Here is a 27,568-nt window from a genome sequence, read left to right on the forward strand (position 1 = left end):
GGAATTCCTGTGCGTGTCTGTGTTTAGTCTGTCCCAGGATGGATGTATTGTCCCAGTTGAATAGGTGTCCCTCTTTGTTTGTATGGTGATACTGCTCGTGATAGTTGGCCATGTCTTTTGGTGGCTGGTTGGTGGTCATGTATCCTGGTGCCGAGTTTCCTGCCCGCCTGTCCAATGTAGTGCTTGTTGCGGTCCTTGCACGGTATTTTGTATATGATGTTCGTTCTGCTGGTTGTTCATATGGGGTCCTTTAAATTAATCAGGAGCTGTTACAGTGTGTTGGTAGGTTTGTGGGCTGCCGTGAACCTAGCGGCCGGAGTAGTTGTCATCTCCGATATATCTTTAATGTGTGGCAGGGTGGCTAGAGTCTCTGGGCGTGCTGTGTCTTTTTGTTTAGATCTCTTCTGCAGGAATCGGTGGACTGAGCTTATCGGATACCCGTTGTTGCTGAATGCATTTTCTAGGTGTTTTCCCTCAGCTTCTCATTTCTAGGGTGCTGCAGTATGTTGTGGCCTGTTATAAATGAAGTCCTGATGCAGCTCCATTTGTGGGTATTGGGATGATTGCTCCTGTAGTTGAGTATCTGGTCAGTGTGTGTGGCTTTCCTGTAGACACTGGCCTGCAGGTCCCCCTTGGCTTTTTGTTCTACCATGACACCTAGGAAGTGGAGTCTTTTGTTGTTCTCTTCCTCTTTGGTGAACTTCATGCTGGTAAGGATGTTGCTTATGTGTTTGTGGGTTTCTTCTAATTTGTTGCATTTCGTGATGACAGAGGTGTCATCCACCTAGTGGATCCAAAACTTGGGCTGGATCATGGGAAGGGCTATTCATTTCATTCTAGAGGACTCAACATTGAGTTCTCCAATTTCAAATAACCTCCTTCCCCATCCCCTGACTTTCCCCATCCCTTCCACTGCTCCCTGCCACCAACTGGATTCATTCCTCCTGTTGACCAACCAGGTCATACCCTCTACCTGTTTTCACCTATCCCCACTTCACCACCCTGCTCCCATCACCCCCTTTATCTGCAGCTCGCCCCACACCCACCCCCAGTTCTGAAGAAGGATTACACCCGAAATGTCGACTTCTTCACTCCCTGATGCTGTCTGGCTCGCTGTGTTCTTCCAGCCTCCTGCCTGTCTATTCTGTCTTTTTTGTGACTTGAAGAAAAGCAATTTCTTAAACACAAAAATGGACTAACTGGATTGACATACAATCCTTTCACTGATTGACCACTGACCCAAATATGGTCTCAGTCGAGTTCTTTGGCTGAAGTGATTTCACCCAATGCCTTGATCCTCATCTGGGGCAATCTGGATGTTCTGTAAATAGTTCAAGAGGTGTAATTTATTTGGGTTCCTCTCAGCTAATTATCTTTGATGGGTTTCTGCAGACATGACTGATTCCATATTTTAGTGTCTGGAATTTGTTAGGTATAGTGATGTAAATGTTCAGCTTTCATAGAAATTGATATTTTAAACCTCAATCAGTGCTTTTCAGTTGGTAAATATACAATTTTACATATAAAGCTTGCCCTGGTAACAGTTTTGTGAAGAATGGCTCAAAGCAGTTGTAAATTGTAAGGATATGATTACCCAGGCTGTGGATGACGGAAGGTTGAAGTGGATTTATGGACATGGGGTTATATCCTTTCCTGGAGGGAAACAAGGAATACCCCTAGTATCGTCACCTCCAAACAGAAGCAAAGTATCTTGTGAGCTGGATGCCTGTTGCTTGGATATAGGTAAAAATTTAGATCTTCTATTAAGTTTTATGGATCAAATTTACCAGAAAATTGATCTTATCACATGACTTTGAGCCACAGTCAGACATTGATAGATTTTGAAAAATAAGTGGTAATTCCATGGAAGAGTATATCATGGAATTTAAGCATAGTGTATAAATAAAAGTAAGGCACTTGGTTTGAGATTCCTTGTGGAGTGCATGTATTTTAGTTGCTAGATTGTGCAAAGTTGTTACAGATAAACAGGCCTTAGTCCTAACTGACATTCAATTCTTGGGAATGGACTTTCCTCTGGAGCAGATGTCCATTGTCTTGAAACAAACTCCAAAGGAAGCAGTCATTTCCAGCAGCCTTGATGCACAATTAGAACATTCTATGGTGTAACAAAAAATGAAGGACTTAATGGTTATGGCATTCTGCGATTGTTCAGATACACAGTTGCTATTTCAAAGGAAAAATTTCAGGCAGAAAGACAGAAGCAGTTTTAGCAGATCTGGATAACATGCCAGATGACACACTTGGAGCAATATTCAGAGGTAAATGAACTCCAGGAATGTATGGAGGACAGTTAATGGATGCTACATCTATGACTCAAAACATAACTAGGCAATGAATTGTCCAAAGTGAAACAGTGGAGTTTTCAAAATAGCACATGGCATAGAGAATCTAGTAGCTAATGCTAGTAATATTGATCAGTCTGAAGGAATTGAACTGATCGTAAGAAACAATAATCTAATGACAAGTGTATTAATTGCAAATTCATTTAGCTGTGCAGTGTTAGATTGTAGTTGTAATTAGACATTAAATGGATCAGGCTAGCTAAAGTACTTGGATTCGTTCAGTATTGAGGATCATTACAAGAGCAGGGAATATGAAAATTATACTTATTTTAAGTTTGGGAATGATAACATATTGAGATAATAAAAAAAAGGGTTCCTTGCAAAATGTTAGTGTATCTGCTTTTTACCCAAATAAGGCATTATCATACTCTCTTACCAAAATCTGATGTTTCTAATTAGAATCTTAGAGAAACATTAATGACATTGGGGGATAAGATTGAGATAGAGAAAGAATGCAATTTGTTTTAAAGTTGTGTAGACAATTTGTACATCCTTCTTGTTAAAGATTAAAAATCCTGATAAGTTATCCAGGTTGGTAGAAGAGGACTGTACGAGGTTATTCAAAGAGCATGCAAAAGTACAAAAAATGCAAAATGTACTGCACAATGCTGAGTATCATATTCTAAGCCTTCCATTGATTGGTCTCATTAATGAGATATTTGCTATGGATCTATTTTATGGAACAAATTTATGGATGAGGTAACTAGATTTAGTCTTTTGTAAGAATACATGGTAAGGAAAGAAATGTGATTGTAGACAAAATCATGAAGAAATTACAAGGGCCAAACTTGGGTCACCTGCTGTATTTCTAACTGCTTATGAAGGAAAATTGCTGATGCCAAGTTTAGAGAACTGTGTGAAAACCTGAACATTGTGATTATGAATATCACGGTTGAAAGTCTTTTCAGCAATGAACCTTGAAAAAAAATCATTCGATGATAGATGAAATGCAGCATAAAATCATAGCATATCTACCACACTGCAAGTTGACATTTGCACAGACAAGAGTGGTTCTTACAAAAAGATTAACTTCAGATGCTTAGGGGCTATGCTTCCTCTCAATTAGTCCATGGGCAGAATCCTAAATTACCTCCAATGGATGATAACCCTTCCCTGGAAGGGATAATGATTAATATAATTTTGATTTTGCATATTTGAATGTTTTATGTACAAGGAAAAGGATTTTCAACAAGATAGAGGTGTCAGAGAAATTTCGGAGTGCTGTCAGGAATTTGGTGACGATATTCTACTTCCTGAGCCAGTGAGAGCAATGGCGGGTATGACTTAATTGGGTGAGGGCTCAGCAATCAGATTCTTTTCATCAAGATGAATATTCACAATTATGTTCTTCCTACTTAGATGGTGAGATGGTGAGATGACTTTCTTGCCCAGTGGAAGTGATAAGCCTACCTGTATATATTTGTATCTCATTAATTGCACAATTTGCTGAAATTAACATCTCCTTCCCAAATGAACTGTCACCAGATTAAATACTTCATACTTCAGAAATATGTCTGTAGAAGCCAATCACATATTTGGTCTTCTGCCTCCAGGCCCTGTACGTATATCACTTTGGCAGTCTTTAGCAAAACCTTCTCAAAAAGACCTTGTCTTTAATTTCGCTAAAACCTCTAAAATTGCAGTAGGACCCTCTGCAGGGACTAAGGCTGGATGTGGCCTTGACCTGTCACTGAACACAACCAAAGAATGGCAACACACCAGTTTCTGTTTCAGAGTTGGCAGCCTAAAGCACAATCAGGAAGCAGCATTTGTTTTACTGGTGGTACTTTAGTGAAGAAAGAAAGCAAGCAGTTGGTAGTAGTGAGGGACACTTAGTGCAGAAGCCAAGGCAGTATCATATTTAAAGGAAAGTGTGAAGCATCAATATGAAATCAGGGATTACATGTCACTGAAGGGAATTGTGCTGCATCAGTGTCAGCGGTGATGCATGTCATAGAATCACATATCTACAGCATAGATAAAAGGTTCTTCAGCCCATTGAGTTGTGGAAGTCAAAAACAACCACCTAACGTTGCTCCCGATGTGGTCTCCTCTACATTGGGGAGACTGGACGCCTCCTGGCAGAACGCTTTCGGGAACATCTCCAGGACGCCCGTACCAATCAAACCCACTGCCCTGTGGTCCAACATTTCAACCCCCCCCCCCTCTCTCCCACTCTGCTGAGGACATGCAGGTCCTGGGCCTCATCCACTGCTGCTCCCTCACCACCTGACGCCTGGAGGAAGAATGCCTCATCTTCTGCATCGGAACAGTTCAACCCCAGGGCATCAATGTAGATTTCACAAGTTTCCTCATTTCCCCTTCCCCCACCTCACCCAGCTCCAACCTTCAGAGCTCAGCACCATCCCCATGATCTGTCCTATCTGCCCATCTTCCTTCCCACCTATCCACTCCACCCTTCTCTCTGACCTATCACCTTCATCCCCACCCCCATTCACCCATTGTACTCTTTGCTACCTTCCCCCATCTTCCTCTCTGACTTATCACCTCCATCCCCACCCCCATTCACCTATTGTACTCTATGCTACTTTCTCTCCACCCCCACCCCCCTCTCACTCATCTCTCCATTCTGCAGGCACCCTGCCTCTATTCCTGATGAAGGGCATTTGCCCGAAACGTCGATTTTCCTGCTCCTCGGACGCTGCCTGACCTGTTGTGCTTTTCCAGCACCGCTCTAATCTAGACTCTGGTTTCCAGCATCTGCAGTCCTTATTTTTACCTAACTGTTCTAATCCCACTTCCAACACTTGGCCCATTGTCTTGCATATCTTGACATCACAAGTGGACATCTAAGGAATTCTTACATGTTATGAGGGATTCTGCATCTACCACTTAAAATGTGGTGAGTTCCTGATTCTCACCATCCTTTGGGTAATAATGGTTTTCCTCACACCTCCACTAAATCCTTGTCCCTTACCTTAAATCTGTGCCTCTTGGCCATTGATTCCCTCCATCAAGAGTAAGGCATTCAACAAGGTTCGTGCATGGGAGACTGATGAGCAAGGTTAGATCTCATGGAATACAGGGAGAACTAGCCATTTGGATACAGAACTGGCTCAAAGATAGAAGACAGAGGGTGGTGGTGGAGGGTTGTTTTTCAGACTGGAGGCCTGTGACCAGTGGAGTGCCACAAGGATCGGTGCTGGGTCCACTTTTCATCATTTATGTAAATGATTTGGATGCGAGCATAAGAGCATAGTTAGTAAGTTTGCTGATAGCACCAAAATTGGAGGTGTAGTGTACAGCGAAGGATACCTCAGATCGCAACAGGATCTTGATCAGATGGGCCAATGGATTGAGGAGTGGCAGATGGAGTTTAATTTAGATAAATATGAGGTGCTGCATTTTGGGAAAGCAAATCTTAGCAGGACTTACAAACTTAATGGTAAGGTCCGAGGGAGTGTTGCTGAACAAAGAGACCTTGGAGTGCAGGTTCATAGCTCCTTGAAAGTGGAGTCGCAGGTAGATAGGATAGTGAAAAAGGCATTTGGTATGCTTTCCTTTATTGGTCAGAGGATTGAGTACAGGAGTTGGGAGGTGATGTTGCGGCTGTACAGGACATTGGTTAGGCCACTGTTGGAAAATTGCATGCAATTCTGGTCTCCTTCCTATTGGAAAGATGTTGTGAAACTTGAAAGGGTTCAGAAAAGATTTTCAAGGATGTTGCCAGGGTTGGAGGATTTGAGCTTTAAGGAGAGATTAAATAGGCTGGGGCTGTTTTCCATGGAGTGTCAGAGGCTATGGGGTGACCTTATAGAGGTTTATAAAATCATGAGGGGCATGGATAGGATAAATAGACAAAGTCTTTTCTCTGGGGTGGGGAAGTCCAGAACTAGCGGGCATAAGTTTAGGGTGAGAGGAAAAAGATATAAAAGAGACCTAAGGGGCAACTTTTTCACTCAGAAGGTGGTACGTGTATGGAATGAACTGCCGGAGGAAGTGGTAGAGGCTACTACAATTGCAACTTTTAAAAGGCATCTGGATGTGTAGATGAATAGGAAGGATTTAGAGGGATATGGGCCAGGTGCTGGCAGGTGGGATAGATTGGGTTGGGATATCTGGTCGGCATGGACGAGTTGGACCGAAGGGTCCGTTTGCATGCTGTACATCTCTATGACTCTAAGAAGAAAAGTTTCTTCCTCACTACCCTGTCTCTGCCCCTCATAATTTTATACATCTTAATCATGTTCCCTCTTGGTCATCTCTGCTGTAAGGAAAACAACACCGGTTTTTATAATCTCTCTGCATAACTGAAATTCTCCAGCCAGGCACCATAATGGTAAATATGCTCTGCACCCTTGTAAGTGCTATCATATCTCTCCTCTGAATGTGGATTCCACAAATGTGCACAATACTCCAGCTGTGCTCTAACCAAAGTTTGATGCAACTTCAGCATAACCTCCCTGCTCTTAAATTCTGTGCCTCAACTAATAAAGGCAAATATCCCACATATCTTCTTAACCACTTTACCTATCCTGATACTTTAAGGAACCAGAGTACATGCACAGCTTGGTCCCTCTGATCGTCATAGTTTCCCAGAGTCCGACCATTCATCATGTATTTCCAAGTACATCACCTCACATTTATCTTGATTGAATTTTGTTTGCCACTGATCAGCCCACCTGACTAGCTCATCTCTCTCCTTGTATAATCTAAGGTGATCATCTTACTTTTTATGACTCTATTTACCACCCTGCCAATTTTTGTATTGTCTGTGAACTTACTGATCACCCTCCCTACATTTAGGTCTAAATTTATTTTTTGGCCATTCATGGCTGGATGTAACAGGACTGCAGAGCTTAGATCTTATCATTGAAACATTTAGCCCTATCTGTCACTTACTGCTCATGCTGTTTGGTGCGTAGGTAGTCCTATATTGTAACTTCACCATTTAACATCTCATTTTTAGATCTGCCTGATGCTGCTTATGGCCTACTGCACTCTTCACTGAACCAGAGTTGATCCTCTGGGCTTGATGGTAATGATAGAATGGGGGATATACCAACCAGGAGTGCCAACCATGAGTGCCCAAAGCCTGTCCAAAATCTATAAGGCATTATCAGATGTGTGTTGGAATAGTCCCCAATTGTATTGAGGAGGGTAACTCCAACCATACTCAAGCACTTGACATCTTCGAGATGAAGCAACCCATTTGATTGGCACTACATTCATCAACTTTCACTCCCTCCACCAGTAGCAGCAGCAGTATGTACAATGTACACACTCAACTAGTGACATGAATTAATTTAGAAAAATCAATTATCTGAATGTATCTCTACAAGAATTATTTTGCCAAAGGATTATCAGGGGCATTAGAATAGGGGTGTCTTATAATTTAATGCCGTATGAGAAGTATGGCAAATCATTTCTTTTATCGTATTGATTGTGAATATTATTTAACAATCAACATGAGGATGGATTCTATCATTTTGAATTTTAAAGTACTTTTCTAAGCAATAGATAAGGATGTTTGAAGCCAATGAAGATTTGAATCTGACTGTTGTTTTAACCATGAACCATATAAGGGAAGCCAGTCTGGGCATTTCATCCAGGTGAAGACAGCAGGAAGAATAGATCGAACCAGAAGTGTTGCAAAATAGCATTTTTTTGTTATTTTCTTCGCCGTATCAGGAAAACCAGCATAATGATTCTGAGAGTCCCAGGGAAAAGTTGAGAACAGGTTTGACAAGTGCAAGCCTCTTTCCCCCAGCTACTCTGAACCCCCCTTGCAGAACCTTTTCAACTCTAGCCTTGAATAAGAGGTAAAAACAATGACTGCAGATGCTGGAAACCAAATTCTGGATTAGTGGTGCTGGAAGAGCACAGCAGTTCAGGCAGCATCCAAGTAGCTTCGAAATCGACGTTTCGGGCAAAAGCCCTTCATCAGGAATCTGATGAACCTTGAATAAGAGGATTGCTTTGTCTTCCCCCAACTAACCTGCATGAAAGAGACACTGTTAGTTTTAAAGTGTGCCCTCCATTCATGAAGGAACTGATACCAGAATCCTCTGTTTGAAATGTGGAGCTCTGTCTTAATGGAAAAAGGTAGGAGCAGAGTAGTGACTGCCATTGCCATTCCTTGGAAAATGCAGCCGGTAATATCATGCTGAACATTCTCAAAGATGATTTTGGATTTTCCTTTCCATACTTCCTGGCTGCATAGTAAGCGGTAACCATTTTCAGCTCGTACACATTATTTGAGTCAGAAATGTTCTCCAATGGATAAAAGCTTGGTTACAAGACTTGAAACATTATGGTTTATCATAAAGTTGTTTAACATCATGTGAGGTCTACACTGCCAAAGTGCCACTCTTTGCATGAGAATTTCAAACAAAGCTTGTGTTGCAGTTTTGATTGTTCATGTGAATTCTAAATGTTCTACATGAGTGTTCAAATTAGAGGTGAAGCAGTCTCTCAATGTTGTGGCCAGCATTTCTCCATAATCAGATAATTTTTTTATGCAATTTTTTTCATTCTCTTTGACTGCCCATGGAATATTACTGACCTCACTATCAAAAACAAGTAATACAATTTAGATTGAAGGCTCATTAATTTGAACAATGGCTTTTTACATACAACTGACTGGTGGTGTTATCCCACTCTCAAAAACAGTGGATTACAAGGCAGTCCTCGAGCAAACAGTCAGTGATGTTATTTGATTTTATTTTCAACTTGTTCAAAATCTTTTTCAGGACCACAACATGTTAGACAATGGACATGATTTGCAATGACTTCTCAAATTGTAATCTGCTAACAGTTGATCTTTGTTTGAGTTTAAGATAATTTATGTTAGGAAGAGTAATTTTTCCCCCATTAGAATCTGTAGTGGATTTACAAAATGTATCTAACAAATGCATTTGTTCATGTCACTAGCTTATAACACACATATTTTTCCATATATCTACTAAAATTTGATTTGACAGTTCCTCCATGTTGTGCGGGAAAAATGAAAGTGTCTCAGCCGTTAATCCTCATATAAGAATGTCATTTCGTATCATAGTTATAGATCGCACTGACAGTTGGCATCTGAAATGACAGCTGCTGGCAGTACAAAAATTGGCCAAAAACAGAATGAAATCCTCATACCACTGAATCAACACATTATTTATAGTAACAAGTGTTGGCAATTGCTCACAAACATCACAATTTAATCTACTGATTCAGATAATGACTTTTATGATCTATGTTGGATTCTGTAAATGAAAAATATTGTTTTTAATCACTCTTAAGTGTTCTATATATAAAATAGACCACAGTCCATAGTGCACCTTATTTGATTTTATTTGATCATTTCTGTGCTCAGAAATGGAAGGGAATCTATTTAGTGGAATAATTCATAACTAAGCAATTTTTTTATTTGCTTTCTTTCTATTAGCTCCAGAATCAAAGGCATGTATATAAATTTCATTTTACTAAGAAATAAGTTTTCTTACACTGATGATTCTAAAAATAACACATAAAAACCCCTAGTAAAAATTAATATCACAATTTGCAGAATACTGTCCAAGTGGATACCTGGTTTAATTTTTGTTTTGCACCATACTGAGTGAATGTTACTCTGAATGAGTCATTAAATTTGGTCTCTCTTTGCCTATTCGTTGGTAATATGAAGACATTATGTCCCAGACAATATTGTGCTGCCAGCTGCCACCACAAATACAGATTAACTGGCAATTTTTAGACATTTAAGTTCGTGAGATATGAGTGCTGCTGGCAAGGCCTGTATTTACTGCCCAACTTTAACTGTTCTGGAGGAGGTGGTGGAGAAGTTCCTTCTTGAACCAGTGCAGTCCTTGTGATGCCGATGTACATGGTACTGTTAGGAAGGGAGGTCCAAGATTTTGACCCAGTGGCACTGAGAAACAGCGAAATATTTCAAAGTCAGAATGGTGTGAAATTTGCCGGGGAACATACAGATGGTGGTATTTCCACATATCTGCTGCGCTTGTCCTTCCAGTTGATAGAAGCTACAAGTTAGAAAGATGTTGTCTTTGGAGCTTTAGTGAGTTGCTACAGTACATCTTGTGGCCAATGCTATCAGGGGTGAACATCGAAAACATTAGGTGGAGTACCAACCAAACTGTTTGTTTTGCACTGGATAGTGTTGAGCACTTTAAATGTTGTTGAAACAAAGCAGATGGAGTGTATTTCATTACTTTGCTGTCTTGTGCCTTGTAGATTGTGGTCAGGCTTTGAAGAGTTATTCACTCCAGAATTCACTGTTTATCTGCTCTCTTCTGTTCACTAGCTGATTCATGGTAATCCTTGGGATGTGAATAGTGGGGGAGTTCAGAAATAGCAATGTCATTGAGTATCTCTTGTTGGAGATGGTCATTGTCTAGCACTTAAGTGGTACAAATGCTACTTGTGTCAAAAACTGTGTCCAGATTTTCCAGATTTTTAGTTGTGGGCTGAACTGAGGGAAGAACTGTTTTCAACCTAAGGATTTCTGTATGTTTTGAAAGCAAGTAACCTAAACTGTATATGTTGTTTACACTGCTGCTAGTTCCAGCAGTAGATGAAGTGTAGTTTGCAGACAACCTAGATCTGAAGGATGATGTACAAATGGAATGTTTCATACCAACAAGTAGGATTTAGTTTTTCCCCAGGAGATGTAAATGAAAGCCAAGATGTTGGTAAATGGGATAGATGGTCAGTATATTCCAGTTCCATTGTACAAAGTCCTGTTTGGAGTGTGACTTGCCTGGACTAGTGGTATTCTGGATAATTAAGAATGTGGATGGCATTGATTTATTCGTGGGGAATAATTTGGTAGAAGTCAAGTCATAGCCTTGTCTATTTCACTGCCAGTCCAGTTGGAACCAAGGAATAATTGCAGGAAAGTGTTCTGGGTATTCTTCCTTCATGTTTAATGATAAGAAAAATGGCTAACCAAAGTCCATCATAGTCACAGTAATACCTCAGCAGACATTCGAGTAGCTGAAATCCTGTTTGAGATTGAGGATAGCTTAAAGGGAGTGTTTACCATGCCTTTTTTAAATTGAGGCTTAGGACGCAGTTACAGAGTTGGGTAGGTTAGCGCAGACACTGGACACTGGAGCGAGGTTGAAGAAATTCCAGAATGTTATTATGTTAGAAACAGAATTCTGATCAGGAAGTGAAGATTGTCTCACAAACCTGTGGACGAAGAATGGATGGCTATTCATCTTTCTGATGGAAGTAAATCTTTTGAAGCAGTAGAAAATGGTTGGGTGTAGGGCACTGCCCTGAGAAACTCCTGCAGAGATAACCAGTGAAATTGTTGGTTCATCTCCAAAAAACACACTTATTTTCCTTTATTCTAGGTACTCGTAGAGAATTTTCACTCGATTCCAATTGACTTCAGTTTGCTTGGACACTGTATAACTACTGAAGATGTGTTGCTGGAAAAGCGCAGCAGGTCAGGCAGCATCCAAGGAACAGGAGAATCGACGTTTTGGACATAAGCCCTTCTTCAGGAATGAGGAAAGTGTGTCCAGCAGGCTAAGATAAAAGGTAGGGAGGAGGGAGTTGGGGGAGGGGCGTTGGGAATGCGATAGGTGGAGGGAAGTCAAGGTGAGGGTGATAGGCCGGAGTGGGGTGGGGGCGGAGAGGTCAGGAAGAAGATTGCAGGTTAGGAAGGCGGTGCTGAGTTCGAGGGATTTGACTGAGGCAAGGTGGGGGGAGTGGAAATGAGGAAACTGGAGATATCTGATTTTCCTCATTTCTGCTCCCCCCACCTTGCCTCAGTTTTCCTCATTTCCCCTCCCCCCACCTTGCCTCAGTCAAATCCCTCGAACTCAGCACTGCCTTCCTAACCTGCAATCTTCTTCCTGACCTCTCCGTCCCCACCCCACTCCGGCCTATCACCCTCACCTTGACCTCCCTCCACCTATCGCATTCCCAATACCCCTCCCCCAAGTTCCTCCTCCCTACCTTTTATCTTTGCCTGCTGGACACACTTACCTCATTCCTGAAGAAGGACTTATGCCCGAAACGTCGATTCTCCTGTTCCTTTGATGCTGTCTGACCTGCTGCGCTTTTCCAGCAACACATTTTCAGCTCTGATCTCCAGCATCTGCAGTCTGCACTTTCTCCACTGTATAACTACACTTGGTCTAATGCTGCCTTGATGTCAAAGACAGCCACCTTCCTCTTTGACGTTTAGCTTTTTGTCCATGTTTGCACCAAGGCTGTAATGAGGTCAGCAGTTGAATGGACCTGGTGGAACCCAAACTGAGTGTAAAAGAACATATTATTGTTGAGTAACTGCCACTTGTTTGCAAAGTCAGTGGAATCTTTCAATTAACTGAGCACTTATTTGACTATTTAAAACTGTTCCTTCCACTTTGCAGCCTCTCTCGACACATTATAGCTCTCTTTCAAAACTTCTTTGCAGTTTCTCTGTCCCTAACCCGTTGTCTTCCACTTCCTTGCATACTCATTCTTAATCTCTTTAGTAGCCAACCTCCCACCTTCTTTTAGCCATCCTCTCATATTCCAATTGCAACCTCTGTCTCCCACCTTTGCAAACTGTCTCTGTCCACATCATTAGTCAGCAGTAAGCGTGAGAGGGACCTGTTTGTGATGATGCAAGCAGTTTCTCACAGAATCTGTCAGTCCTATGTATGGGATGTATGATTTCTTTCTGACTTGTCATGCTGAGGTTGATTTTAACCTGAGGTGTTTTGACAAATTTTCAGTGGCAAATTCATGTTCTGCTCTCATGTACTTTAGACACTAATGTGGGTGTTGTTAGTGCATAGGGTGTGCAGTAAAAATGGGTATGAACTATGGCTTACCCTCAATTATAGTATCTCTTGGTAGAGAGCTGACTCTGAATTCCCTATTTGGTTAATTGGTAACTGTTATGTTGATGACTGCTTGGTTTGCTTTTCTACAAAAGGGGACACATTCTCTTTGTATCATCTTTATGAAGATTTTTCTGAATTTTAAAGACCTGCATTAAGTCATCCTAACCTTTCTTTTTGTAGAGGTGATGCCAACCAGAAGAGTACACAGGATTCCAAGTGTGGCTAATCAACATTTAATACAAGTTTAGCATAACTTCACTACTTTTCAATTCAATACCTTGAGAAACACATATGAGGCAGGACAGTGGACATGATGAATATCAGGTCAGCCATGATCCATCGAATGGTGGAGCAGGCTTGAGTGGCTGAACAACCTACTCCTGTTTCTATTTCTTATGGTCTTATTCTATTAGTCTTGGTATCGATTTGCTCTTGTAATTTATTGGCATTATTAAACTGCACTATTGCTTTTGCAGAATTTAATTATATAATTTCTAATCTCATCCTGTGGTGCCATAGTTTTCTGATTTAAGCTCCTGTTAAATACTGAAACAAAACATTTATTTAATACTTCACTACCATTGCTTGTACTTGTTATCCTGCTGCTCTGTTTAGTGGCACTATTGCTATTACTGTTATTGAGGAATACAAAGCAAGATATGAATACATAGAGTCATTGGGTGACAGGTTGGAGACCTTGTTTTTATATTGGCTGTGCTACATTTACTATATTATTTCATATCTTGGTGATTTAATTCCATATTTCTTCTTTGTCTTTTTTTACCTATTAATCTAATGTCTGTATTCTCCCTTGTCATGCTGTTGACTCCTTTTTTTACACAGTTCTCCTGCCTCCCATGCACTTTACTTGTTTTTATCTCACAAACCATTTTTTCCTTTGTTACAATGTGACAGGAAGAATGTGATCACAATCAAGTCCCATGACATCACCAGTCACACCATCAGTAAAAATTTGTTAATTCAATTATCAAAATGACAAATTTCATTCCTCCCTTTTGCTCAGAATAAAAGAAACATTGAGTAGACATCTTTGCTATTTTCAAAATAATCTTTTTCTTTAGATTACCTACAGTGTGGAAACAGCCCCAACAAGTCCACACCAACCGTCTGGAGAGTAACCCACCCAGACTCATTCCCCTATCCTATGTTTACCCCTGACAAAGGCACTTAACACTATGGGCAATTTAGCATGACCAATTCACCTAACCTGCACATCTTTTGGATTGTGGGAGGAAACTGAAGCAAACCCACACAGATATGGGGAGAATGTGCAAACTCCACACAGACAGTCACCTAAGGCTGGAATTGAACCTGGTGCTGTGAGGCAGCAGTGCTAACTTCTGAGCCACCGTGCTGCCCACATGCTAAACATAATCTATTTATTATGAACCAAAATTATCCTTTAAACAAGTAACAACCACTAATGAAGTCCTAAACTATGATTAGAAATCAAAACTATCCCTTTAATCCCACACACAGAACAAAACAAGATGAGTTTCTGCAGAGATTCTGGGTTTTTAGAAATCAAACAAAAGGGAGGATAAAAAATAAACTCCTATGGACTAGAATTTGGAGACAAATGATAAATTGTGATAACTTCTCTTGTTTGCCACTTTTCCTGTTGACGGAGCTAAATTGCTGATAGCTATAGATTGATGACAAATGCCCAGCTTTGATTCCATCAACTTGAATTTGAATTGTTGAGGGTTTGTCACTTCTTCAGGCTTTTCACTGCTTCTGGAATATTCAGGTATTTGAAAATCTATTAAATTCCCAAGACTTCCTAGGGAGACTGCAATTTCCAATGTGTCTTTACTCATTTTTGTTCTGCAAAACAAACTTCAAAGATCATAGAAGATCACTTATCAAACATTAGCATAAGCTCCTAGTCCTCTCAAAGCCAGTTTCTTTTCCATTCATTGCACAATAAACCTGATGTCTTATCTCATTCAATGATAAGTTTTCCTGTTCTTTCAAAGTCAATTGATTTCCAGTTTAAAAAGGCAGGTGACTTACAGCGCACATTCAACTTTTGACTTCAGTCATCAACACGTGGGTCACAGCTTACACACTGCTGAACTCAATTTCAATAAAGAATATGACCCTGTTCAATGCAGAAAAATGTTCAAATAAATGCATCTCTTCTTACTTCCTTCACAAAGTCCTTAAATATAGATATCTATATCCAAAACCAGGGTGTGTTTTAAAATATTTAGTATTGCTCTTCTGTGTTTCTAACTTTTTGATTCCATCTATATAATTTACTTCGTGTTCAGAAAGAAAAGTATAACTTTAACTTGAATTTGTATTTTTTGTTGCATGCATTAAAAAGGTTGTGGGGGTGTGGAGATTGGAGAGATGGTTTAGGTTCATTGTGTAGAACTACTTTGGGCTTGGTGCTGAAGAGTCTGTAGGCTTGTTTTATTTATATGTATTTTAAAGAGGTTTAAAGAGGTTCTTGAAGTGGACAGTTCAGTGCATGTAAAGAAAGGGTAGAGAAACACTGCCACAGGCTGCAAGTGGTAGATAGAGAATGGTAGGACAGTTGAAAAAGTCAGTCGGCCAATTTCTGTAGGTGCCAGAGAGTGAATATAAATCTTCTGGACACCGTGCTTAAGAAGCTTCTGCATTTTCTTTAAAGTTATTTTGAGCTTTATTTGTAACTAACTTTGGGGCCTCATTGATAGATAATGATTGAAGGAAAAGAGCATTAGTGCTTACACAGAAATTCAACAAAAGGAAACAGATTACAGCTGAGTCAGAGCAAGGAGCTTTAATGTCGAGGTAATGGTAAACTTCATTGCGGTTTGGGTGTTTGTAAAAATATTGCTAGGTTAAATGGCATAGTATAAATTTTAAACCTTTTGATATTTATAATAAAGTATTTTCAATATCTTGTTTTTGTCTAGTGTAATAGAGTTCATATTTTCCTTATTTAACAAATCTTTTATTCTTGTATTAGAGGTACACTGGCAGGCTATTGTGAATATGTTTAGTAACTGACCTCCATGGTTAAAAGTTAAACAAAATTAGGATCTATCAAGCCAGATTTAACTCTGGAATCTGATTTGTCCAGTATTAACATCAGATGGATAATAATCCTTCATTTTATAAATCTGCCGCTTTCTTTTTATACATTATAGTTTTACTTATATTTATCTTTAATAGGCTCAAATACTTATAAAATCTTTAATGTTACCTAAAATCTTGCTTGCAAGAATTTTTTCTTCCCATTTCACACTTCTTATTACTTTCTTTGTAGTTTTTTTATAGTCACTCAAATCCATTGGGTTTCCAATTTGTTTTCTCTTCAATTCAATAGGCTGGTTGCAAACTGCCTGCAGTCAATACATCACACAAGCAGTAGAAGATCTTTTTTTTCAAGCAGTCTTGCTGCAAAAGCCAGACTGTCACATCAACATCAAACACATAGATAACTGGGACATAGAAATCAAGATTGAATAAATTGGTACACATGAATTATAAAATGCTCTTTGGTTCAATGCATTTTTCTAGTCAAACTACATAACATTCAGAAAATTATTCATGCAGGTATTATATGAAAGAAAATTATCCAGAAAGTTAGAGGTCTTCCAGTGCACACAGAAAAAAACATTATGAGCTTTCTGGTTCACAGAAATCTTTCCTGTAGAAAGGTGAAACAAAAGTAAGTTATTAAATATTCATTTAACTAAAAAGGTCTGTTAGTGTGGGATATAGTTAATGACTAATCGACTGACAGAATTATCAGAGCCACAGTAAATGTACAATTTTTATCAAAGTTTTAAAAACTGAATTAATTCAGTATGATGCTCATATTATTCATATTATGTCACAGAGTGCATTCGCACAAGATGACATTGCTTTTACTGCATATTTGTAATTTTTTAAAGTGCCTAGATGAACTGTGAACAGAGGCATTGATTCTTTTCAAATGATAAGGCAATATTTTTTAGAAATCTATCCATCATATATTAGCAACCTGACAACTGTGTGCATTACTTGCCTACATAAGTTTTATAATATTTTTTGTATTTTTTTTCTGTTGTAATCTCCAATGTTCACAATTTTAATGGAAACTCCTCCAGGATCTTATGATTCAGTGGAATCTGGCCACTGGTTTCCTGCAATTCTCTCAAAATGCTTTCTGATACTTACTTCTTCAGTAGCTGAAATTTCTAATGTTTAATGTAAAATTTTAGCTAGAATTAAAATTGGAGATGGGTCCAGAGAGAAAAGGCTATCAACTTCTATCATTTTGCAGAACTTCCATGAGTAGTGCGAGTTACTGACAGCTTGTGTGTTGCCATCCAAACCCCTTTACAAAATGTCATCAACTTCATGATGAGAAAGTTAATGTATGGTTGGATTGATAACATTCAACCAAGAGTACAATTGACTAGTAACCTGGAATCTGCCCTGTTTTTTCCATCCTGAAGGATATCACTTTTTTGACCAAAAGTGAAGTGAAGTGAAGATAACTCATGGGAGACTGGAGCTACATTTAGAACAGTCCCAGTGGAGTTCCCTTTTACTTCAGATTGACTTAAATACAAGACTCCTAACAATTGCCTTAAAATGAACATGACATTGGCCCAGGATTGGGGCTGTTAATGGAATTGTGACAGATCAGTAGCAAATTAGTGGTGGATATTAGAATTGCCCCACTGCAAATTTACCAGTGGGAAGAAAGTTTAGTCAATATGTCAAGGAATGATGGTATGTTACATTGACCCATTAAACTAACCAACAAATATTTTACCAAATTTCTTACAGGATTTAATTCAATTCACATTTTTAATTCAACAGAATCATTATGAACAGTGAAAGAAAGAGATAATTCAATGATAAGCACAGACAGCTAACGGTGGGCAATAAATGCTAGTCCAGCCAGTGAGGTCCATGGTTTATGAGTTCATTAAAAAGAAAGGACAAGACCTGAATCTGAGTATAACCCCTGAGCATAGTCCCCGATCCAGAACAGATGAGAAATTGCTCAATTACCTTCAGAGTTTTCCACCAGAACTGCTAGACCTAGAACTTTCCAAGTTGAAGTAGTGCAGTCAAGTCCAGGAATCCAAGAAGACTGCCATGGAGTGAATTGGTGCTGACCCCCAAACAACGACCCCACCCTCGGCTCTTCTGCAGTAGAAACTGCTGTATTTCATGGTTTATAGGATGTAAAGCCAATTTGACAGGTACTGCAAGAATATGAGCCTGTAGGTTAATGAAGGATAGAGTGGCAGGAAAATGGAGGAGCTTGCTACTAAGTGGGTGAGGTGTGTTGGTGGTGGAGAGTCAGGTTGGGCAGCTTTGGTTTGAGAGGGGAGTTAGGGGATTAGGATCCTGGAGATTGAGGATGTCAGGGATTGGAGAGAATGTTGGACTTTTGGTGGACAGTTCAGGACAGAATGTCCTTGGTCCTGGGGGTCTATGTGGGGGGCATGGGGAAGTCAGAGGGAGTTAGGGCTTGTGTGAGGGTGTGCGCTGGATGTTTTTGGGAGGTGGTCAGATGGAGTCACGAAGCATCAGGTGGTCATGGCAGATTGGGCAGGGAGTGTTTGCCTTCAGCTATGAGTTGGAGGGAAGTCAGTTTTATCGTAGGTCGAGTTAAAACAAGAATTAATTATAACTTATCACAGTTAATTATTAAGATTAGTAAGTTGGAATCCTCCAAAATCTCTCATTCTAACTCAGAGCTGGGGTCTTTTTCGGAAGTTTCCAAATGCCTGGTAATTGCCCATCAGCAGTTTCAAAGTTCTAGAAAATTCCTGCAGAGTCATTTCACCTGGTCCTGATGCACAACTCCACTCCACACTTCAGCATTGATTATCTTCCTATTGGATGACCTGATCTTTCGAAATGGAGAAAGATGGGTGAAATGCCACATTCACAATCAAGGATTAAAAATTCAAAGAATATTTTTGCCATCAATGTTGCTGGTTAGATACTTTTTGATATTTGACACCATGGGGATAACGTTTCTTTCACAGAAATGTCTACTGATGCAAGGAAATGTTTCTCTTTATATTGATCAACTTACTCCAAAGATCAAAATTCTAAACAGGCTGGAAAAGAATAGATAATCAAAACGTTATCCCTCAGATATTAATGCCACTAGGGCGCATTAAAGTTTATTTGTCACTGCATCATTTCCTGAGTGGTAAAATTTCTATTGGAAAGAACCAGTTAATTTAAATCATTTATCTGTTGAAAAAGGCCAAACTTAAAATCAATTCTGAAGTGACTCATGGAAATAGCTTAGTGCTGCTGACTTTATTATGAAAACGCCTTCTGTGCTCTGACTGTCAGTAGTCATGTGTACTTTCATTATAAAAGCTCCCATTTAATTGATTCTACCAGATGTGCAAAGTGAAAGAAAAGCTGCTTAATGTAATAGTCCGATGCCCCCAAAACACCAATGACTCAGTTGCCTGACAAATTTATATAGAACACAATTGTTTTTTTAGTGGACAACATGGGTAACCTTGTCAATTTATATTAATTACTTGATATCACAAATACAGCTATTTTTAAATTATAGTCCTTTTAAAGCTCAGAACAAAAGAAACACAATCATGTGTACTTTAGGTATTTTAGTGCATAGTCAATTATATAAACAGCAATTAAGGATATATGAAAACAATGGAAAAATATCATAGTGTTCTTACGTCTTACACATTGATGAACATCAAGGGTTTGTTTCCTATATGGAGCATAGTAATTCACATCGACAAATTTTATTTCAACTGATACTTAATGCAATTTCTGTGTACCATATCTTTGCACAGGCATTGTATATTTATTTTTATAAATTAAGAGCTCTAACGTTTACACACACAGGAATGTGACACAAGAACATAACGAATTCTTATGTTAGAATCATAGATGAAAACAGCAAAAAACCAAACCATTCCACCTGTTAGATCTACATAGCCTCTTTTGAAGAGTTGTATTATTTTTACTATTATTTTGTGGTTAAGTGCTGTGTTCTTTCTTCATTATTTCAGAATTCATAACAAAGACAGTTATGCTTCAGTTGTACAGATCCTCAGTCATAACCTATCTGGTGACTCTACACTGTACCACCTCACTTGCCCCACCTCTGAGTAGTTATATTTACTTTCAGAACTTCGGGGAGGTGCAGATGCACAGTTTTTGGAATTAAACAATTATGAGTAGAGGTTAAACTATGGTTATGGTCCCTGGAACTTAGAATGTAATGGTGTGATCTAATCAAAGTGTTTCTCTGAAAAGAGAATCCAGAACAACGTGCACAATCATTAAATTACAGGTGGCTCATTCAGGAATATTTTTAACATTCAGCAGTGTGTAAGTCCAGAGATCTTCCCCACAGACTGTGGATGTTTGGTAAATTGAAATTTTCAAATCTAATTTCAACTCTTCTCCAGTTATGATGGCAGCAGAGTAAGATGTTCCAGCTGGAACTCCTCTGCTCACTAGCTCCTTTTCCTTTTCCTTTTTTTTGTCTTGCTGCAGTTTTTCTCTCTTCCTCCTATCCCATCCCACCAACTTTTAATTTCTTAAAGTTCCCTACCTGGAGGGAATGGAGAACAGAAGCCAAGAACATCCTGGGAGGGGTAACGATTTGCGGCCGGAGAGGCTGAGTCCTGGAAATGAGTCATGGTCAGAGCAGGAGCTGAGTGAGCACAGACCGAAAGTGAATCATGGTTTGAGTGGGAGCAGCATGAGCGCGGTTTGAGTTGGGAGTTGAGTCATGGCTGGAGCCCAGAGTGGGAGCAGAGTGAGTGTGGGCCGAGTCCTGGAAGTGAGCCGTGGTGGACTGGGAGCAGAATGTGCATGGGCTGAGCTGGGAGCCATTTTGCGGCTGGAGCCCAGAGTGAGAGCAAAATGAGTCCAGGCTGGCCAGGGGTTTGAGTCCTGGAGGCGAGTCCTGGATGGAAGCCAGCGCGTGGAGTCAGTGAGGCATCATGTTCTGAAGCCCAGTGAGTAAGCAAACAATGAGAAAGGACAATTACTTTAGTACTTTGAAGGCACCTTTTATTCTCATTCTGGACTTTTAAACTCTATTCCTACACCAGTCTTTTTTTAAGTATTTCAATTCTGCAACTATACTTAAAGTATCTGTACCTAGGTACCCTGTACCTAAGATGGCACCAAGAGGCGACATTACAAATGTTTCACTGTACTTAGTCAAGTGCACGTGACAATAAAGGCTAGTCTATGAATATTTATAAGTTTTACAAGAAAATCTATTTCAAAGGAATAATTCAGTAGAGAAAGTATATTATGATTTCATTTAACCATTAGTGTGAAAGATAATATCAAATGAGAGTCAATTCTGCTCCTCCATTTACATGTGGATGAAATGCCTTTCTTGTTAACTACTTGAACTTTTAATTCATGTGTCGTCGACCAGTGTTTGAAACAACTTCAGCTGGGAAACCATACACAGAAAATGTTTTCTTCAGTTCTTTAATCACTGATTCAGCCATGATTATATAAAGATTGGAAATGGCACGGTGGCCCAATGCTGCCTCATAGCACCGGAGACTCAGGTTCAGTCCCAACCTCCGGCGAGTCTGAATGGATTTTGCACATTCTTGCCATGTCTGTGTAGGTTTCTGCTGGGTGCTTTGGTTTCTTCCCACAGTCCAAAAATGTACAGGTTCGGTGGATTGGCCATGCTAAGTTGCCCACAGTATCCAATGATGTCCAGGCAAGATGGATTAGCCTTAGGAAATGCAGGATTGCAGGAATAGGGTAAGTATGTGTGGGATTCTCTTTGAAGGGGTGAAGTGCTGAATGGCCTGCTTCTACGGTGAATGCTATCTACCCACCTAGGAATAATAATCTACCTATGTTAAGTGTACTTTTCATTGAATGTCTAATTCTGGCTTTTGCCAAGAATATCTGGTTGAGTTAAGTGCATTAATGGCACTGTTAGCACCTGATTATTGATGACACATGTCCAAAAGGATGTTATGAAAATCTCTAATTCGCTTAAAATGCCTGGCCATCATACAACCTGGTGTGGTCATGCTTTAAGCTTGGTGATTCCTAAGAGCCCTCCATGAATTCTTAGAATGTCTTTGCATATGAGTTTTGGTGTCATTGGTCTATTATTAAGCACTAGTTGATCATCTACTAAAGTTAAATGTTGCTTCATTTCATGATATTTTCTTAGAACTGGATCTATGAGAATGATCTACAACCTTTTAGATAAAGTTATCTAATTTTAGTGCATTATTTTTCTGTAATTTCATCTCCAAAGTTAATAATGAATTTGTTATTATTGTGGAAAATGTTTCTACATCTCTAATGAGGACTAAATCTTCCATCTTGGTCTGATCTATTTTCATTCTGGATAGTGCATTAGTTGTAACCTACATCTTTTCTGGGATATAGACTGTCAAATAATAAATCTAGTTATTCTGAGCCTGAACCAGTGGCATTTTCAATATTTCAGTTAATCCCAATATTGTACCTATTGGCATGTGGTCTGTTTCTACCTAAAACATCAATCCCATAAAGTTATCAGAAAAATGCTCTCTACCCCACGTAACAGTTAAAACCACTTTCTTGTTAGTTGCCTGATGTTACTTTGTTTCTGTCAGTGATGCAAAGTGCAGTTTTTGCATTCCAGTCGTTCTGAACTTGAATGAGTACTGCATCTAATTCTATGTAGGATGCAACTGCTGTAGGCAATCTGGAGTTGTAGTCAGCTAATACATCTGAAGAAAGTAACGTATCTTGACTTATGAGTCCAGTGACATTACAACAATACCATTACCTCCCCAGGTATTGATCCAGGTTGGGGGAAGCAGGATGGCATTTTCAATCCAAGGCTGTAAAGTACACTTTGTAGAAATCAAAATGTCTGCAGCAAACTGGCTTACCAATTTTTCATTAAAATCAGATCTATTTTAACTGAGAAACTTAGCAGCTGAGTCATATGTTTCAATTTTCTTGGAGATTGGTATATCTATACTGAAGGATTCTAGATAAGACAAAAAAATTGAGTAAGTAACTTTGAGTTGTTTGTGCTATTCTGTTGTTACTCTCATTGATAACAATAGTAAAGTAATTATCATATCTTCTCCCCTATTCACCCAATAATCAATTGTGAATACAAAGTTCTTGGATAATAACAGTTTTTCTTTTCATTGCCATTTGGACAATATATTAGCGGAGACTTGTGGTTGTGATAATGATAAAAGTACCATAATTTATCAATGAAACTGACAGTAATTTCTGGCATACCAAACATGCATGGTCAAAGGTGGAGGAACTAAAGTTGTGCCAGTGATTTCTTGCTGCTTGCAGATGAAAATCTTAGAAATTACTTGAAGTGGAATTAATGTCACTTCTACCCTTTTTGGCCTACTATAAAATCCCCGAAATATTAAGCCTTGTTGAGTGAGCTGTAACTGGGCCTTTAAGTTTGTACTCGAATCACAATTGCTAAAAAACAAAATCTTTGGCCCTGAAAACATAGTTCTACACAGTTGTGGAATGTCCAGTTTCTCCATTATAATATGCATTAATGCCAGTATGTTGGTTTCTACTTTTTAATCTCAATTTTATGTCCCAATTTTTGTTTTACTGCCTATAAAATGATCTAAAAAAAGCCATTGGGCATCCCAATACATTTCACAGTCAATGAAGTAGTATTAAAGTGTCGGCACTATTTTAATATAGGGAATGTGCAAGTTTACTCCCTACAAAAGTGAAATGTTGTAGATTCTGGGGAGAAAGACAAATGCTGAAAATGGTCAACAGTTCAGACAACTCCTGATGAAAGATCATCAACATGAAACATTAGCTCAGTTTCTCTTCACAGTTGCTTTTGTTGTTGTTTTTATTTCTGCTTACTTGCTGGTTTGGTATCTGAACATACTTCAATATAATTGTCTGCTGCAAGACATCACTGGCACTGAATACTGACAGACCACTGGAGCTGATGCCAGAATAAAGTTGACATCAGAAAATGTGAAATCTAGGAATCATTAGATTTTTGTGGACAGCTTCTTTCTAAAATAGCATTCTAAAATTCCTTCTAAAATGAGTACTGTAATTCTGCCACTGACCACAACATCTGGATCAGTGGCACTGTTGACCAGGCAATGTTGTTGGTGATTGAGGAGAGGATTCATGAATATTCATAATAGCAGTAATTGAAAATAATCAGTTTTGTGAGAAGTTCTTGCCATCTTTCATAAGTCTGAAATATAGTTATTTTCCTTCTCCCTTTCAAAAAGGACTGGATTTGTGAACTTGTGAACCTTGGCTGTTCAATTTGTTGTGCCATTGCTTCCTGGATCAAGCTAATGATTTCAGATAGCATTAATTGCAAATCTATCTGGTTGGTTCCATGCTGTTGAGCACAGTACTTTAGCTGGGCCCTCAGCTGTTTTATTGACATTTGGCATACATTTCTTTGTTTTGTACTTTCTATCTCTTTTTTAAAGTCCAGGATTATTTCTATTAGTTATTAATAGTCTTCTCAACTGGTCTTACTATGTTCAAAGATTTATGTACATATACACCAGGTCTTTATGTTTTCACCATTTTAAAAAGTAGTTCCTCGTTTATAACGTCTGTCCTAATTCTAGCTTGCAAACGCATTAATTTCAATGCAACCAAGTGTGAAATAATCGTCTATTGTCTCTGGCATCCTGAAGTCTGCTATTCTCTTATTTATTATTCCATTTGAAAAGCTTGAAACTAGAATGCAAGAAACAGCATTCAATGCAAGCAATAAAAAATGCAAGCAGTGTCTCAACTTGACAAGCAAACATTCACCATTACTCTCTTCTCTGTCACTTTGGCAATTTTATAGCTTAGGCTCCACTGCCTCTCTGGCGGCTGTGTAGTGTGCTTTGGGAGCTTGGAGCGGGACTGTAGCAGTAGAGAAGGAAAAGTTGGACTCTCCTTAAGTTATCTTTTTTTTAAAATTTAAAGTCAATGGGAATAGTGCCTACGCATGACAATGGTACACACTTTTCACTGTATTTTATATTGAATACACATGACAATAAATGATTCAATTCAATAATTCCATGAGCTGCAGAGATATTAACAAAATAGTACAAAAGTACATGTAACACTGTTGGTACCTACAGGTTAACTATTCCCGAACCACTTTCTTTAACCAGATGCATAATGGACATATACATTTAAAAGCATGTCATTACAAATGCTCAGCCCAATAATGTACACCAATTTATAGCAATTCATAGAGACATAGAAGGTAGGAGCAGGACTAAGCTATTCTGTCATTTTGAGCCTGCTCAGTCATTCACTGTGAACGAGTGGTCATTCAACTCAAAGCCCAATAATGTCCTGGAGGGAATAGTCCCTGTGGAATGCTAACAAGGCAGGGGAGGGTCCTGTTTTTCTCCCCATACGTTTTGACACCTTTAACCCTAAGAACTATATCTAACACTTTCTTGAAAACATTCAATGTTTTTGCCACAACCAGCTGTAGCTGAAAAATCTGCAGGCTCACTTCATTTGGGGTGAAGAAATTTGTTCTCATCTCAGTACATAATATGATTATAATTGTATAGAAATAAGCCTGTCAGTTGAGCTTTTTAAATGTTTTTGTTCCTCAAGAATATTTCTTTACATGATATTTTGTATTTAAAGTAGTTCTGATAAAAATGTTTCTACAAGCCCTAACTCCATTTTAGAGAAAATGCTGCCATGTACAAATTGTTTTTTTTTGTATATAAAGAATTTATTGCAATGTACAATGATCTAAAATGTCTGCAGGCTTTTAATTGAATTTTCCACATGCAAAGTCAATTCTGATGGCAAGGGCACCTAGTAATTAATGATTAGATGCTTGTCAATTTGACTTCTGCAGCCTAAAAGGGACACATTATGTTCTAATCTTCCTGTTTTATAAAACAATAATTCTCTAACTCAACTTGACCAATATTGTTGGAGATTTGCAACAGAATGTTGCATTCTTTCAATTGTAAGTGTCACACTTTAAGTATCGACTTGACTCAGTAGTTGAAACAACAGTGTGTGTAATCTTTTGAAGATCTAAAAGTAGCATTTCGGAAAGCAAACTTAACTTGTGACCTTAATCTCAAAGGCAATTAAATTCTGATCTTCCTTAGTGTGGGTGGCATGGTGGCACAGTGGTTAGCACTGCTGCCTCACAGCGCCAGAGACCTGGGTTCAATTCCTGCCTCAGGCAACTGTCTGTGTGGAGTTTGCACATTCTCCCCGTGTCTGCGTGGGTTTCCTCCGGGTGCTCCGGTTTCCTCCCACAATCCAAAGATGTGCAGGTCAGGTGAATTGGCCATGCTATATTGCCCATAGTGTTAGGTTAGGGGTATGGATGGGTTGTGCTTCGGCGGGGTGGTGTGGACTTGTTGGGCCGAAGGGCCTGTTTCCACACTGTTAGTAATCTAATCTAGTGTTATAGTAAGATCCTTTTCAAGTTTTGAAGTGATACCGCTTAATCTTAACAGTACAATAACACTTGTGCGGTAATTAGAAAATTATTTAATAGTCATGAACAACCGCCAAAATAAATGTTTCGTATAAAAAAAATGCTGAGCCAGCATTTATTGTCCATCCCTAGCTCGCCTTGTGAAGGTGAAAAAGGAAGATATAATTCTCTTGCCTAGACTTTTGACAATTTTCCTGTCATGTTCACAGTCTGAGATGACTCTCAGGAGATTACAATTCAATTTGTAATGCATTTCTCACCTTCTAAATTCATCCATTTGATAGCTGGTAATGTGACAACCCAGGCTCTCTGTCTTTTCAGATAGCCACTGATTCCACATTCAAAGCCATTTTGTGGGTTTGAAGTCCTTTCAATTATATTTACAAAAATGTGTTTACCAAAATAAAAGTTTGATTTCATCTTGTCACTTGCTCCAAAGGTCCATTTTGCTTTGGACCAAACAATGACTTAAAGGATTTTCCACAGGCACCAGCTGCATGTATGTCTTGCTCTTCATGACCATATGGCACCTCTCTGATCCATTTGCAAAGCCCTTATGAAGTACAGACTTGCATGACAAGGTGTACCAACAACTAACAGTTTCCTCTATGTAGGGAAGACCACATTATGAGCACCAAATACAGTAGACTAGATTGAGTGAAGTGCAGGTAAAGTGCTACTTTATCTGGAAGGTGTGTATGGACCCTTGAATATTGAGGAGGGAGGAAGTAAAAGGACAATGGTTACACCTTCTGCAATTGCATGGGAATGTGCTATGGGGCTGTGGGGATGTGTTGGGAGTGAAGGAGGAGTGTCCTGGAGGGAATAGTCCCTGTGGAATGCTAACAAGGCAGGGGAGGGTAATGTGCGCCTAGTGATAACATCCTGGTGGAGGTGGCAGAAATAGCAGCTAATGA

Source organism: Chiloscyllium punctatum, chromosome 20 (genome assembly GCF_047496795.1).
Source record: "Chiloscyllium punctatum isolate Juve2018m chromosome 20, sChiPun1.3, whole genome shotgun sequence".
Lineage (NCBI taxonomy): Eukaryota > Metazoa > Chordata > Chondrichthyes > Orectolobiformes > Hemiscylliidae > Chiloscyllium > Chiloscyllium punctatum.